The sequence below is a fragment of the Portunus trituberculatus genome, chromosome 36 (assembly GCF_017591435.1).
Source record: "Portunus trituberculatus isolate SZX2019 chromosome 36, ASM1759143v1, whole genome shotgun sequence".
Taxonomy (NCBI): Eukaryota; Metazoa; Arthropoda; class Malacostraca; order Decapoda; family Portunidae; genus Portunus; species Portunus trituberculatus.
The window spans coordinates 9,848,446-9,861,197 of record NC_059290.1 but is presented as its reverse complement, the minus strand read 5'-3'; the positions used below and the strand labels follow the sequence as shown (position 1 = coordinate 9,861,197).

The following is a 12,752-nucleotide window of genomic DNA, read 5'->3' as shown; positions in this document are numbered from 1 at the left end:
ACTCAAAATACTCCTTCAAGCCCCAGTGTGTCTGACTACATCAGTAACCTTAAGAATAAAATCAGTGAAGTCAGATCTTTTGCTAAATCAAACTTCCTCAAATCTCAAACTAAAATGCAACAGAATTCTCTTCCCAAATCTGTCATGAGAAGTTTCAAACCAGGAGACAAGGTTTTACTTTTTCTCCCCACTCCAGGCAATGCTCTTCACAGTAAGTTCATGGGACCTTATGTTGTGGCTCAAAAACTAAGTCCATTAAATTATGTGGTCCACACTCCTGACCGTCGTAAGGATTCCCAACTTGTTCATATTAATCTAATGAAACCTTACCACTCCAGAGGACGACTTGTCTCGCGCTGTACCTGTATGTCTGATAGGAAAGGAGTCTGGTCCTGTGCCCCCCGAGGAAGAGTCCGACATCGACTTCCTCTTCTTGTCACCTAAAGGACGCCCCTCAAACAGCCAAATCATGTCCAACCTGGATGAGGTGTTTCTTTCCTTAACACCTTCACAACAGTCTGATCTTAAAAAGTTATTGCCAGATTCCTACCCATTGCCCTTGATAGAGGACCTTATAGATAGTATAGGAGTAGCCAAATTTGTAACCACTATAGACTTGCTTAAAGGTTACTACCAGATTCCCTCTCGGACGAGGCCCAAATAATATCCGCCTTCATCACTCCCTTCGGACTATACCAATACCATGTGATGCCCTTTTGCGTGTCTAATGCTCCCGCCACCTTCCAGAGGCCTATAAATTACATAACTCAGGACTTGGAGGGCAACATCTACTTCACCGACCTGTTCCTGGGCGGCACCTTCCTCACCTACGGCACGGAGGTCATCAACTTCCCTGACATGGACCCCGAGAAGCGCATCGATCCCATGACACGCATCTTCCCCAGAGTCACCAGGTGCACCTTCAGGAAGTTCGGCCCTTCGGGAACCATCGAGACCCACGACACCATGTGTGTGCTGGCGGGTAACATCATCAACGAGAAGATCTACATTTTCATCTGGTTCTGGCTGGTCTCTCTCACCACCATCACCGCTGTCTGGCTCGTGTATCGCCTCCTCGTCATCGTCTCCTCCGATATGCGCTTCAAGCTTCTGCAGGTTCTTCCTTTGCGAGGTGCTGTGTCTGGTGGTGGGGCGTGGACAACATCATCGCCGACGCCTTATCAAGATCTCCCGTCTCACCTCCTTCATGAGCCCATTACGGAGGTCTTAGGGGGGAGGAAATGTTACGGCCCGCCCGTGACATGCATTACTACCATCACCTCCTCCGCTTGTTACCTCGTTCGCCACCTCTCCGCCTCCCTTCCACGTCACCGTCTCGTGAACCTTCCACGCCACCGTCTCGTGAACCTTCCACGTCACCGTTTCATGAAGCTCCGCTACTGTCCCGAAGTTGGATTCACGCGGCCCCTTTCGACTCAACCGAAAGTGTTGAGCCAGCTCTTGGTTTTCTGGATTGGCAGTTGAGATCCAAGCCTCAACCAGTGAACACAACGCCTCTTGGTTCTGCCGTGGGATCAACCATCACCCAGCATTTCACCACTGCGACACCGCATAAGTATCACTTCCCTCGTCCGTGTTTTCCACATTGCCTCTATATAGGATTAGGATTATCGTTAGGTATTAAGTTGGGTTCTTTATTGTTGTATTTATTACTGTGTTATATGTATATGTGTATGTCATTTTCCTGTGTTTCATGTTATATATCTGTGTTTCATGTTTCTTGTTATATATGTGTCAATTTCATTATGGGTTATTAAAGTAGCTTTTTAAGTGACCCCCCTTTTACATTTCCTCACCAGTTGAACCTGCAGTGTTTTTTTTATTGTTATTGTTCACCGGCTCTCCGATGCCAATCTTACCAGTTTAACCGGTGAACGTAACAATTGGCGACCGTGACAGGACCATTATAACCCATGTTCAGTGCTCCATTTTTCCAGTGACTTTTTTTCTGTGATTGCTTGTGTTTCTGTGGTGGTGTGACTCTGATGTGTTTTTTTTCTGTGACTTACTCTGCGTGTGGTTTAAATTCACCTTTGTGCGATCAAGTGGCTCCTTTTGGGTTAAACGTGCTTCGTGACTTTCATTGGTATCGCATAGCAGTGGTAGAGCAGGAAACCAGGTAGAAAGGCGTGTTCACCGATAGCACTTATCTCTAGTTTTTTGCACATAGGCAGGTGTGTAATAAGTGTTATCCAAGTGTTGGGATCATCATATGTTCATGCGAACCCTCAATGCCCTCACTTCGCGGATCATTTTCTCACTAGTTAGAATCGGCCATTTTAACTAGTCTCTCAGACTAATCCGCCTCCTTATCAATAACAAGTCTCAGTACAATTCGCTCCTCACTCTCAAGTCTCGTAACTAGAGTAATCCGGATCCCTCTTAATGCCGTAACTCTCTAGTTTACCCCTCATTAGTGATTGTACTCATAAGTGTTTACTTAAGTATAATCTAGGTAATTTCCAAGGTTGCCTTTATTATCACTCTGCCAAGTTCCTCACTTAAGTAATTCGCTTATCATTTTTTGTTGTGGTTTAACATCGATTTAATATGGCTTCCGCTCCGTTTAACGTTGAAGATTTCTGTGCCGACCCTTCTCTGGAACAACTTAAATATGCTAATATCAAGAAGGACCAATGGAAGACCATCGCTAAACATTTTGATGTTCCCATCACGTCTCAGATGACTAAAGAGGTCATTAAGAATGTAGTTGTTGAACATCTAGTGCAAGAAGGTCAGTTGCTAGGAAATGCCATAGAAGAGTTAACTCCCATGTCAGCCTCTACGAGGACTATAATACACAGTCCCCAGGAAGAACAGGATAAGAGTAGGTTAAGTCAATGGGAAATTGAGAAGCTTAAACTAGAATACCGGATGCATGAAAGACAAATGCAACTACAGGAAAAACAAATGCAACTACAGGCAGAAAAAGAAGATAAAGATAAAGAGAGAGAATTTCAGTTACAACTTAGAAGGCAGGAGAAAGAGTTAGAACTTCAGGAGTTAACCCTACGAAATGACGCTAAGTTTAGAGGGGGAAGAAATAGATATAAAGAAACAGTTAGCAAGCTTTAATCCTGCTACAGCTGCTCCGCTAGTTCCCCCTTTTGATGAATCTGATGTTGACGGGTCATTTCGCGCTTTTGAGAGCATTGCTCATAGGAATAAATGGCCCCAGGATCAGTGGGTGTCTCTCCTTGTCCCTAAGCTAGTAGGAAAAGCTTATAGGGTATACAACGGCCTTAGTGATGAGGTAGAATATGAAGAGATCAAAGGTAACATTCTAGACGCCTACTCTATCACTTCTGATGGATACAGACAGCAGTTTCGAAAGTATGTGAAACCAGAGTCTCACACCTATGTTGAATTTGCAAGTGAGAAACTAAGACAATTTAAGAAATGGTTAGCCGCTCTTAACATTACCACCTTTTCGGAGTTGCTCAATCTAATGGTCCTGGAAGAATGGAAGAACAAGTTACCATTTAATATTCTGAGGCATGTGGAAGAACGGGGAGAGAGTGGGCTTATGTCTGCCGCTAAAGTGGCTGATGCGTTTGCTTTGTTGATGGGATCCCTGGGTAGTAGAGGTCGTGGTTCACTGTCTAATGTTAGGTCCTCCTTTGGGGAAGGTTTTGGGAGCGCGGGTGGTAAGCCAACCGGATTCTCGCCAAATGCATATAATTCCCCCTGGTGTACATACTGTAAGAAGCCAGGTCACACGATCCAGAAATGTAGACACCCAAATTGCAAGGGTTCTCAACGTCAATTTTCTTTTGCGTCCCCCTAGACCTAACACATTTGAGAACAAGAAACCAGTGGCCCTAGCTAACCCTGTCAACTCTCCTCTAGAACTTTATGACTCATACATGTATCAAGGTAAAGTGTCCTTGACTGATGGTAAAGACAAGGAAATAAATATCAAGGTTCTGCGTGATACAGGTGCTGCCCAATCCATCTTAAGGGAAGATGTCATCCCTAACATCAAACAGGTTTTCACTGGGGAAAAGGTGATCCTTACAGGTCTCGAATCACAGCTCTCCTATCCTTTGGCTAATATTAGCTTACAGTGCCCGTTCATTTCAGGAGAGGTTGAGGTAGCCATTAAACCTGGTGAACTGCCAGTACCGGGGGGTACATCTTGTACTGGGTAATGATCTTGCGGGTAACTTGGCTGTTCCAAACTTAATTGTTCTTGATTCTCCCTTAACAGAAAGTCCCACTAAGACCCTGGACGAAACATCCCCCTCACTTCTTCCCAGTGTGTGCAGTCACCAGGTCTCAGTCCAAGTCCCCTGCCTTTTCATCACCTCCTCCACCAATGATTGCCTCTACTGACAACTTGTATAATAACATCATTTCAAAGGAGAATTTGATTAATGCTCAGGAACAGGATCTCACTTTGGCTAAGATCAGGCATGTTGCCAGTGAGACAAAGGATATGTCTAAATTGCCTTGTTTTTATTATCAGGAAGGAGTCCTGATGCGTGCTTACAGACCTCCTGAACTGAAACAACTAGACACCTGGTCAGAAACACATCAAGTTGTCATCCCTTGTCTGTAAGACCAGCCATTATAGAACTAGCTCATGATGGATTGTCAGGTCATCTAGGCATCCAAAAAACCTACAAGAAGGCTCTTCAACATTTTTTGGCCAGGAATGAAAAGGATGTGTCACACTATGTAAAAACATGTCACATATGTCAAGTTGTGGGTAAGCCTAACGAACGCCTTGTGCCAGCTCCTCTGACGCCTATTCCAGTTCAGACGGAGCCCTTCGAAAAGATCATACTAGACTGCGTAGGGCCCTTACCCAAAACCAAACGAGGGAATCAGTATTTGTTAACCCTCATGGATCCCACTACCAGGTACCCTGAAGCATTCCTCTTAAGAACATCACATCAAAGACCATTGTAAAACATCTGATACATTTTTCACCTCGGTAGGAATTCCAAAACAAATTCAGTCTGACAAGGGTAGCAATTTCACTAGCCATTTTTTCCAACAGATAGTGAATGAGCTAAACATCGACCATGTTACCTCCTCGGCTTACCACCCCAATCCCAAGGCTGTCTGGAGCGGTTTCACCAAACATTAAAATCCATGATGAAGAAGTATTGCTTGGAGCATCAAGGAGACTGGGATGAAAGTATTTCTTTCCTTCTCTTCGCTTTAAGAGAATCTCCTCAAGATTCTTTAGGTTACTCCCTTTGAATTACTCTATGGTAGACAGATCAGGGGCCTCTCAAAATATTAAAGGATCAATGGTTTACTCAAAATACTCCTTCAAGCCCCAGTGTGTCTGACTACATCAGTAACCTTAAGAATAAAATCAGTGAAGTCAGATCTTTTGCTAAATCAAACTTCCTCAAATCTCAAACTAAAATGCAACAGAATTCTCTTCCCAAATCTGTCATGAGAAGTTTCAAACCAGGAGACAAGGTTTTACTTTTTCTCCCCACTCCAGGCAATGCTCTTCACAGTAAGTTCATGGGACCTTATGTTGTGGCTCAAAAACTAAGTCCATTAAATTATGTGGTCCACACTCCTGACCGTCGTAAGGATTCCCAACTTGTTCATATTAATCTAATGAAACCTTACCACTCCAGAGGACGACTTGTCTCGCGCTGTACCTGTATGTCTGATAGGAAAGGAGTCTGGTCCTGTGCCCCCCGAGGAAGAGTCCGACATCGACTTCCTCTTCTTGTCACCTAAAGGACGCCCTCAAACAGCCAAATCATGTCCAACCTGGATGAGGTGTTTCTTTCCTTAACACCTTCACAACAGTCTGATCTTAAAAAGTTATTGCCAGATTCCTACCCATTGCCCTTGATAGAGGACCTTATAGATAGTATAGGAGTAGCCAAATTTGTAACCACTATAGACTTGCTTAAAGGTTACTACCAGATTCCCCTCTCGGACGAGGCCCAAATAATATCCGCCTTCATCACTCCCTTCGGACTATACCAATACCATGTGATGCCCTTTTGCGTGTCTAATGCTCCCGCCACCTTCCAGAGGCCTATAAATTACATAACTCAGGACTTGGAGGGCAACATCTACTTCACCGACCTGTTCCTGGGCGGCACCTTCCTCACCTACGGCACGGAGGTCATCAACTTCCCTGACATGGACCCCGAGAAGCGCATCGATCCCATGACACGCATCTTCCCCAGAGTCACCAGGTGCACCTTCAGGAAGTTCGGCCCTTCGGGAACCATCGAGACCCACGACACCATGTGTGTGCTGGCGGGTAACATCATCAACGAGAAGATCTACATTTTCATCTGGTTCTGGCTGGTCTCTCACCACCATCACCGCTGTCTGGCTCGTGTATCGCCTCCTCGTCATCGTCTCCTCCGATATGCGCTTCAAGCTTCTGCAGGTTCTTCCTTTGCGAGGTGCTGTGTCTGGTGGTGGGCGTGGACAACATCATCGCCGACGCCTTATCAAGATCTCCGTCTCACCTCCTTCATGAGCCCATTACGGAGGTCTTAGGGGGGAGGAAATGTTACGGCCCGCCCGTGACATGCATTACTACCATCACCTCCTCCGCTTGTTACCTCGTTCGCCACCTCTCCGCCTCCCCTTCCACGTCACCGTCTCGTGAACCTTCCACGCCACCGTCTCGTGAACCTTCCACGTCACCGTTTCATGAAGCTCCGCTACTGTCCCGAAGTTGGATTCACGCGGCCCCTTTCGACTCAACCGAAAGTGTTGAGCCAGCTCTTGGTTTTCTGGATTGGCAGTTGAGATCCAAGCCTCAACCAGTGAACACAACGCCTCTTGGTTCTGCCGTGGGATCAACCATCACCCAGCATTTCACCACTGCGACACCGCATAAGTATCACTTCCCCTCGTCCGTGTTTTCCACATTGCCTCTATATAGGATTAGGATTATCGTTAGGTATTAAGTTGGGTTCTTTATTGTTGTATTTATTACTGTGTTATATGTATATGTGTATGTCATTTTCCTGTGTTTCATGTTATATATCTGTGTTTCATGTTTCTTGTTATATATGTGTCAATTTCATTATGGGTTATTAAAGTAGCTTTTTAAAGTGACCCCCCTTTTACATTTCCTCACCAGTTGAACCTGCAGTGTTTTTTTTTATTGTTATTGTTCACCGGCTCTCCGATGCCAATCTTACCAGTTTAACCGGTGAACGTAACACTATATAGAAAAACGAAACTCAGAGAAACAGAAGGTTGCAAAGATATATATATAAAGAAAAACAGAAACGAGGAGGAAAGGAAGAGACACAATGAACTGGTGGCAGAAGCAAGAGAAAAAAATAATGAAAGGTCAGAGGAGGAGAAGGCGGCATTTTTTTGGAGAATTATAGGAGACAGGATAAGGAAATGGTATATAAAAGAGAAAGAAGAGAAAAGAATGGAGCAAGTTTAACTAAAAATGATAAGAACATGAGATTAAAAATTATGTATACAAACATAGATGGGATTTTATCTAGTAAATTAGAATTAAGAGATTACATAAAGAAAGAAGAACCAGATATTGTATGCCTGGTGGAAACAAAGTTAAATGAGGCAATAAAAATAGACATAGATAAAAGGTATAATATATGGAGGAGAGACAGAGTGGGTAAAGGAGGAGGAGGAGTCATGATGATGTTAAGGAAGGAGATAGTGGTAAATCAAGTGGAGTTTGGGGAAGGAAAATCAGAAATACTGTATGTTAAGATGCATATTAACAAAAACAGGTTAGTTTGGTATTTTCCAGCATTTTATGTACCAAAACTCAGAAAAGCAGGCAAAACATTATATTTCTTATAATGTCTTATTTATGTTTTTCAGGTGTTTTATGAAAAAAAAAAAAAAAAAAAAAAATTATCGATTGAAAATTTTTTTATATTCAAGTCATTTTACATTTTTATGCCTCAGAACGATAAAATTGATGAAAACAAAGCAATATAGAGAAACCAAAGAAAGAGGGAAAAAAGCATTTCTTTTTTTTTCGCACCAAAACACAAAAAAACAGGAAAAACGCATGAATAACACTATATGTTTAAAGAACTTAGAAAGATTAGTTTGTTCTGCCAGAGAAAAGGAGAGATATTAGTTTGACCTGTAAGAAATAAGTATTAATTAGACCTGTAAAAAAAATAATAATAATCTTACTTATACACACACTCACACACACACACACACACACACACACACACACGTCTGAGAGATGTTAAAAAATATAGTTTCCCGCAAAGATGTATTCAGACGTGGAACAGTTTAAATGAAGTAGTGTCTACAACGAGTGTGCATACTTTTAAAGTAAGATTGGATAAGTGAAGATATGGAGACGGGGCCACACAAACATAAATCCCAGGCCCTGTAAAATTACAACTAGGTAAATACAACTAGGTAAATACATATAAACACACACACACACACAAGATGCTTATTTTAGCCAAAAGTAACCAGGGCATTACTGAAGAAGACTAGATAATTAACATGTACCTGGAAGAGAATGGTTAGCCCTATGCCTAACACCTAACGCCTAGCAAACTGTAATTTGTACTTGACTTTATTCCGAAGGGTTGCTGCAGCGGTGTCAGTCCCACGGTGTGACCTGTGATACGGGTACTCACCTGTAAAGAGGAGAAGGAGGGAGTTAGTGTAGTGTGCTTATCAAAGCTAGTATTTCATTATTAACGGAGATCAGTATAGGAGTCACGTGGTTCAGGTTAATGCTTAGTACTTTATTGCAGTGATAATGAGGCTTAAATAACAACCTCAATTTACCAGATCCAACGCGAGGGTGAATATAAAGCTGGACAAGCAGTTTTCTTGAGTTTTTAATTGAGTGGGATATTGCTTCAAATTAGTTTATGGTAAGCATTGGAGTGGTGCTTATTTGTGAATGATTGTGTGTGTTAGATTTGGTATCAGATTTTTCTTTTCCATTTCAGATTGAACATTTTTGTGTGATAGGGGTGCTAACCTGCAAGACACAATAAAGTGCATTCTTAGGTATGCTGTGACAAACTCCTTGGCTGTGCAATACAACTGCTGTGGCAAAGGAGAGAAACACAGTTTTTACCATCTTGAAGTTGCAGGATACCATTATCAGTAAGTATAGTAGTTCAATTTGTTTGAATCTATTTCTCTATTCTATTCTCTTATGCCTCACTCTCTGCAGGAGTGTCCCATAACGGGTAGCTATGGCAGAAGAGCCTCCACCTCCCTCTGTCCATACATTCTCTCCTTGCTTGTTCTAGCACTCCTTTCCCACTCAAGTAAAATGTTTGAGTGCTGTTTGTTTCATGTAACATATCAGTGATATCTATATAATGTCTTTACAATATAAGTCTTGTATAGATGGTAGTGCAATAGTAAAGTGTTGGTCACGCAACCAAATGTTCAAGTTTTTGGAAACTGTGACCATATTTAATGAAGAGGTAAATAGAAATTGACTAATATTTTTTTTTTTTTTTTTTTCTAAGAAAGTGTGTGTGCAAGCATCCAGACTATAGGCATAAAACAGCAGCCTCTGTCGAAGTCATTATGAAAGAATGGTTCCACACAGCCAGAGACCGAGATGGAGGGTGATGAAGGAGGGATTTAAGTGTAAACCACTAACAACAGTGTGAACACACACAAATAATAGTGAAGCTTTGCAGGTCACAGCTGTGAGTGTTATGCATGCACCACATAACATATAGCTATAGGTATTCTGTTAATAACTGAACTTTGGAAATGTTTCCCATTTTGTACTCCCTCACCTACACACCTGTGTGACTCAGGAACCCACCATCAGTGAATAAACTCTAGTATACTGTCATGATGCCCTCTACAATATGGTGCTATTATGTGCCTAATACTAGTATACTGAAAGTAGGAATAAACAAAATGGTGGGACCACTACCTTATGGTGCTCTCATCTGCCAATGACTAGTAATAAAACATATATTTCAAAAAGACACTAATTTCAGTCTCACAGGTTTTGAAGGGTAGTTTAATGGTCCTATTGACAGATTAGTATGATATCTTCTCTATCAACAGCACAAAAACTCTTACGAATAAGGCTTGTCCTATCTGTGGGCTTTGAAAATTGTGGCAACATACCCTATATTTTAAAAAGATTCTAATTTCAGTCTCACAGGTTTTGAAGGGTAGTTTAATGGCCCTATTGACAGATTAGTATGATATCTTCTCTATCAACAGCACAAAAACTCTTACGAAAAAGGCTTGTCATATCTGTGGGCTTTGAAAATTGTGGCAACATACCCTATATTTTAAAAGATTCTAATTTCAGTCACTCGGGTTTTAAGGGTAGTCTCACCTCGGTGGCCATATAACCTATATTTTCAAAAGACTATTGTTTCAGTTACACAGGTTTTAAGGGTAATCTGATAGTTCTATTAACTTAACATAAATTAACATAACATAACATAACAAATAATAGGGCCACCAGGGCCCATCTACTTTATCCTGTATCAGTCGCACAGCGACCTCGTCATCAGTACTTAAAGATACACTTACAAGTACACAATACATTATATACTAATTCTAAATATTTGGCCCATTAACAGGGCTAAGTCCTGCAGCGAATTCCTCTACAATCTGTGATCCCCATGTCTTGTTTAACTATAGTAAATTTCTTATAAAAACTATCATGCAGCGCTATACATAACTATAAATCTAATAAATTTAAGTGCTTATCTAATCTGTTTTTAAACATTGTCAAACTAGTGCTATTTACAACCCTCTCTGGCAATGCATTCCAGAAGTCTACCACCCTATGACTAAAGAAATATTTTCTTATATCTAACCTGCAGCCTTGTTTTCTAATCTTCCTGCCATGATTTCTAGTCCTACACATACTCAAACACACTCAAAACACACCCAAACAGACTCAAACACACCCAAAGACACCTCAATATACCCAAACATACCAAAACACATGAAACACACTCCCAAACACACCTGAATATATCCAAACATACCAAAACACATCTAAACACACTCAAAACACATCCAAAACACCTCAAAACACACCCCAAATGCTCCCAAGAACCCCAAAACACACCAAACACACTCAAAACACACCCAAACAGACACAAAACACACCCAAATGCATCCAAACACACTCACTCGCACCTCTTCCTTTTGTGTGAGTCCGTAATACACTTCCTTGATCTGGGAGAAGGTGGTGATGGCGGTGGACAAAACGGGTGTGGTGTTTTTAAAGGCCGTTTTAATCTCCATCCTTGACTTCAAATAAATCAGCGTGTCGTTTTCTGCGGACCTGCAAATGTTTGGTTAGGTTAGATTAGGTCAGTTAAAAATAAATAAATCAATAAATAAAATTACAAGGTTAGGTTAGACTGAGAGAAGAATATGACATTCAAACAACAAGATCGCATAGTAAAAATCTGAGGAAGGGAAGGTGTCTGGGAGATGTTAAAAAGATATAGTTTCCCGCAAAGATGTGTGAGACGTGGAACAGTTTGGGTGAAGAAGTGGTGTTAGCAACGAGTGTCCAGAGCTTAAAGAAAAATTGGATAAGTGTAGATATGGAGACAGGGCCACACCAGCGTAAAGCCCAGGCCCTGGAAAACTACACCTAGGTAAACACACACACACACACACACACACACACACACACACACACACACACACACACACACACACACACACACACACACACTCACACATATAAAACCATGTTTATCAAACTTATTACGCTTCTACTCCTGGGTTACAGAAGGACTGGAAAGCAGAGACGGATGATGGACACAGTATACCTGGATGTAAAAAAAGGTTTTTGATAAAGTCCCGCATGGAAGACTATTTTGGGAAGTAGAGAACATAGGAGGACTGTGAGGAACCGTGCTCCAATGGACAAGAGATTATTTGAAGGATAGGGAAATGAAAACTGTGATCAGAGATACATACTCATCTTGGGGTTAAGTAACCAGCAGAGTGCCACAAGGGTCAGTGTTAGCCCCCATTATGTTTCAGATTTATGTAAACGACATTCACATTAGAGTAATCAGTTCTATTAATATATTTGGTGATGATGTAGAGCTGCTAAGAGTTATCAAAACCAGGGAGGACTGTTTGCTGTTACAGAAAGATAGAAACAAGATTTATGAGTGGAGTAAGAGAAGACCGGTAAGGAACTATTTGATGGGAGAGGAAAAAATAATGAAGACTAAAGAGGAAAAAGATCTGGGAGTGATTATACAGGAAAATCTGAACCCCTAAAAACCCATAAGTAAGATATTTGGATTATCATATCAATACAACAAGGTAAATACTTCAAAGACAACCTATAGCTTACAATATCCTCAAAATTTCAAGTCATAAATTTTATAACTTTGTTTTTAAATAAATTTTTCAAATCTGGATCACAGCATGCCCTTAAATTGTTGAAAATGTAAGAGAAAACAGGAAAAAATATTAGGAAAAACATTAAAAAAACATGAACGGAACTGCAAAAGAAAGGGAGGGAATAGTACTGGGGTTGTTGCACTAGGTTAGGCTGGGATGGGCTGGGAATTATTGAAAAAGAGGAAAAAAAAAAAAAAAAAAAAAAAATATATATATATATATATATATATATATATATATATATATATATATATATATATATATATATATATATATATGATATCATAGTTTGGTGCAGAGTGTTTGGACCTGCCAGGAGAGAGAGGAGTGGTTATCGGGTGCTACATTAGGTTAGGTTGGGAAAAAGGCCGAGGTTGTTGAAA

The 12,752-nt window shown here is 41.2% G+C and overlaps 1 long non-coding RNA gene across 2 annotated transcripts in view; it reads left to right on the top strand.

Annotated features, from left to right (window-relative positions):
- The first annotated feature begins 8,964 nt into the window (after positions 1 to 8,964).
- Positions 8,965 to 12,752, top strand: part of LOC123513435 — a 14,250-nt gene continuing 10,462 nt past the window's right edge. For both annotated transcript variants that reach the window (XR_006677371.1, XR_006677370.1), the window contains exon 1: positions 8,965 to 9,102. This is a non-coding gene — a long non-coding RNA (uncharacterized LOC123513435). The remainder of the gene's footprint in view (positions 9,103 to 12,752) is intronic.